General features: G+C 36.3%; 1 long non-coding RNA gene across 1 annotated transcript; it reads left to right on the top strand.

Moving 5' to 3' along the window:
- The first annotated feature begins 482 nt into the window (after positions 1-482).
- LOC147576148 (uncharacterized) lies at positions 483-4,112 on the top strand. The gene is made up of 3 exons (XR_015242015.1): positions 483-628; positions 3,486-3,608; positions 3,830-4,112. It is a non-coding gene; the product is annotated as an uncharacterized LOC147576148 (long non-coding RNA).
- The last annotated feature ends 474 nt before the right edge of the window (positions 4,113-4,586 follow it).

The following is a 4,586-nucleotide window of genomic DNA, read 5'->3' as shown; positions in this document are numbered from 1 at the left end:
AATCGAAAGGGTTCTAAACCTACAGTAGCTTTCACAGAATTTGGGATAGGGCTAATGAAACCACAACAAAATGATGATGCACACCACTGCAACAGAGGCAAACAAACAATTACCATTTCTAGGCCTGTTGGAGGGAAAGAGTGAGGCTGTACAACACAAGCCTTTAGAAAATGTTAAGCTCTGAAAGAAAATCTTTCCCTAGGACCAATAAACATGGAGTGCATTCACCAAACACTATAGACAAATCAGTGAAACAGGAGAAGACATAAATCTCTCTTCCACTTCCTAACAGGGCCTCCTGTTGACCAAACTCAGCTGGAAGCCAGAAGGTAAGGAAGCAAGTATCCCAGGGCACAAAGTGAGCAAAGAAGGGCAGAGGGTGAGTCCCAGAGTAAAAGTTCCCCAGGTAAAAAGGAACTTACGCAGCAAAAGCAGCAAGTTGTTAGATGTGAAGCAAAAATGAGCAAAACTTGATTCTTCTTCTTTATTCCAGGTGACTTTGCCAACTACCAATTTCTATATACTCAGGAAGGAAGTGAGCAGAAACATCCTGCTTAGAAAACCTGGAGCTAACACATGATCTATTTCAAATAGATCTGTGACACGCTTTTGATAGAGAGGACTCTTGGTGAGTGAAACTTTTACTTTGGATATTCTAACTTTAATCAAGGGAACCCAGACTAAGTCAGCTATGTGTTATTTCTGCATTAAAACCCAGATGGGAGTGATGCTTTCCTTTGATGGCAGGTCTGCCTTTGTTGGTGCCATGGAGGATAGAGAAAGCATCAAATGATACATTACTTTATCTGCTGCTGACAAGTGTGATACTCTATTTCAGTGTGTGTTATGACTTCTGTTCCTGGAAACAAAGGAAGAAAAATTATTAAGCCGTTAAAAAACCTTTTGAATATTCATAACAATATGCCCATGCATGATTACTTAGAGCAGGAAGTCACTACCGGATAAATAAGTTAAAAATGAATCATTTTTCTTCCTTTAGCCACATTCAGTCAGTTTTGAGGCAACTACTTACAGTTAATCTTCATTATTACTAAATTATTTTCGCTTTGGTGTCTCTGCTAGCAAAGGTGCATAGACTATGGGGAGTCGTCCACATCAAAATTAGCACTTGAACAAATAAAGTGGTTTACTTGTCACATATCAATCATGAATTAATGGGGAATGGAAATACAGTTGGCTCAGAAAGTGAGTTTTTCTTAATTAGAAATATTCTTAGGAATACTTTTTAAGGGAAGATAGATTAATGACAGATTTCTTAAACACAGTGAAAGAAGAATATGTGTAAAAGGTTTCTTAAAAAATTATGTTGGCCAAGCCTTCATATTATAAACCCGTAAGAAATAGATAAAATTTTCTTGACTCCCATTACAGGATATGTATGGATAGATATAGATCGATCTATCAGTAATTGGCTTATCTGACCAATAAAATTTGTGTGTGGAAACTTTAATTATGTACTTAATATAGATGCAAGTGAGATTTGGTGTTACTAATTGACTAGTTAAAACTCTAAATGCTGTGTGTGGATAGATAGATGCAGATATATATAATTACTATGCCAGTGTTTTAAAGTTTAAAGAAATTACTGTAAAAATGTTCCTCAAATATTGTAGTTAATATGCAAATAAATAGTATCAATGTCTTCCTATATCTTCCTCCCTATTACTCCCTAGCCTGTGTCCTCTTGACTGCAATAAGTCCCCAGCATATATTATGGATTCTGGATCACAGAACACTATGTTTTGATTCAAAAAAAATAAATAAAGTATACACAATATACAGGCATACCTCATTTTATTGTGCTTCACTTTATTGCACTTCACAGATACTGTGATTTTTTTTCCCCCTGCACGAACTGAAGGGGTGTGGCAACCCTTTGTTGAGCCAGTCTATCAGCACCATTTTTCCAGCAGCCATCCTTCGCCCTCTTCCTGAGGTGTCCCTATTCCCTGAGACACAATATTGAATTTAAGTCCGTTAGCTAATCCTATAATGGCCTCTAAAGGAACAGTCACACATCTCTTACTTTTTAAGCTCAGTGAGAAAAGTATGCCAAAAGCCAGGCCTCTTGCACGAATTAGCCAAGTTGTGAATATACAGAAAAAGTTCTTGAAGGAAGACAGTTGAATGATATGTAGGTGAAATAATTTTATGGTGAAAGTCTCAGTGGTCTGGAAGGAAGATCAAACCAGCCACAACATCCCCTTTAGCTAAATATTAATACAGAGCAAGACTCTAACTTAAATTCTGTGAAGGCTGGAGATGTGAGGAAACTGCAGAGGAAGAGTTTGTTGCTTCATTAAGAAAGAAGCCATCTCCATAACATAAAAGTATAAGGTGAAGCAGCAAGTGCTGATGTAGAAGCTTCATGAAAAGATGTAGCTAAGATAATTATTGAAGGCAGTACACCACACAACAGATTTTCAACATAGACAAAACAGCCTTCTATTGGAAGAAGGTGTTACCTAGGTCTGTCTTAGCTAGAGAGGAGAAGCCAATGCCTCCTTTTAAAGGCAGGCGGACTCTGTTAGGAGCTGTGGCAGCTAGTGACTTTAAGCTAAAGCTGATGTCCATTTACCATTCTGTAAATCCTAGGGCTGTTATAATTATAGTAAATCTCTTCCTCTGCTCTATAAATGGTACAAAAAAGCCTGGGTGACAGCACGTCTCTTTACAACATGGGTTACTGACTATTTTAAGCCCAATCTTAAGACCTACAGTTTGGGAAAAAAATTCTTTCAAAATATTACTGCTCATTGATAATGCACCTGGCCACCCAAGAGTTCTGATGTAGATGTACTATGAGATTAATGTTTTGTTTTTTCCCCATGGCTGCTAACACAACATCCATTCTGTAGCACATGGATCAAGGATTCAAATTTTACATTTCGTAAGGCTATAGCTGCCACAGATAGTGACCTGGGCAAAGCCCATTGAACATATTCTGGAATATATTCACCATTCTAGATCACATTAAGAACACTCACAATTTATGGGAAAAGGTCAATCATCATCATTACCAGCAGTTTTGTAGAAGTTGATTCCAAACTTGATGGATGACTGTGATGGCTTTAAGATTTCAGTGGAGGGCCTAACTGCAGATGTGGTGAAAATAGCAAGGGAACTAGAATTAGAAGTGAAGCCCAAAGATGGGACAGAATTATGGCATTCTCATGATAAAACTTGAACAGATGAGGAGTTGCTTCTAATGGATGGATAAAGTGGTTTATGAGATGGAAACTACTCCTGGTGAAGATGCTGTGAAGATTCTTGAAAAACAACAAAGGATATAGAATATATGTAGAATTAGTTGATAAAACACATCAGGGTTTGAGAGCACTAACTCTAAATTTGAAAAAAAAAGTTCTATTGGTAAAATGCGATCAAATAGCCTTGCATGCTACAGAGAAATTGTTCATGAGAGTCACTTGATGCAGTAAACCTTATTGTTGTCTTCTTTTAAGAACTTACCATAGCCACACCAGCCTTCAGCAACCACCACTCTGATCAGTCAGCAGCCGTCAACATTGAGGCAAGACCTTCCACCAACAAAAAAGTTCCAACCTGGAATTTTTTTTAGCAATAAGGTATTTTTAAATTAAGGTATATATGTTTTTTTTTTTAGATAGCCTATTAAGTATGCAATTGTATTCTAAAATACAGTGTAAACATAACTTTCACATGCAGTGGAAAAGCAAAAAATTAATTTGACTTGCTTTGTTGTAATATTCACTTAATTGCAGTAGTCTGGAATCAAACCTGCAATGTCTCAAGTATGCCTGTACACTGTTTTTTTCTTTTCTTATAGAGAACTCACTAGAACTGGACGCATTGATAACTCAAGAACATCCTCAAGTAGAATTTGTTACTTGTAAGTTAGGAATATATTAGGCTCCAAATACCAACAACAAAACCTTGGATCATCGCAGTTTAAAAGGGAGGATCATTCACTTGCTTACGTCCATCCATACTCTCAAAGATGAAGATATATTCTCTTCACTACTGCACTATGCTGTGGAGGTGCCATGTTGCTTCACATCCACAAGAGAGCTGAAAAAGGAAAGAAGAGCTATGACCCCCACGTGTAACATATCAAAGTGTAATTGCTTTGGTTTATTTGTTGAGATTCCATGAATGTTTTATTTGATAAAATATTATAGAAAATTGTTTTAAGAAACCCTAGGCAAAAAGCTTTCTTAGATCTTTTCCATCAACAACATCTTCAATAGGCTATGCTTTAGTATATTAATTAGAGGAAAAACAAAGCTGTATCTCTCTCACAAATATAAAGCTTTAGCTTATTCTAATTTTGTTTGACATGAAATCATCCCAGGAAACAATAGAACTGTATCATATGTCATTTGTACATGACTTCACTTATTTTTAGAAATTTATTGTTACAAGTGTCAGTGGATTCTGAGGTAAATTTTATAATTGCAATAGAATGTAAGATTAATTTCCATACCTAGAGGAGAGAAAGAAATATCCAAAGGAATAGAGTTGATTCCACAAAACATAGGTAAAATGGTTAAGATGTCCAAGGCTTCATAGATATGTAATTATAT

This window comes from Puma concolor, chromosome D2 (genome assembly GCF_028749965.1).
Source record: "Puma concolor isolate L17-30 chromosome D2, mPumCon1.1.hap2, whole genome shotgun sequence".
Lineage (NCBI taxonomy): Eukaryota > Metazoa > Chordata > Mammalia > Carnivora > Felidae > Puma > Puma concolor.
Note: the sequence above shows the minus strand (reverse complement) of the source record. Positions and strands in the feature narration are given on the sequence as shown.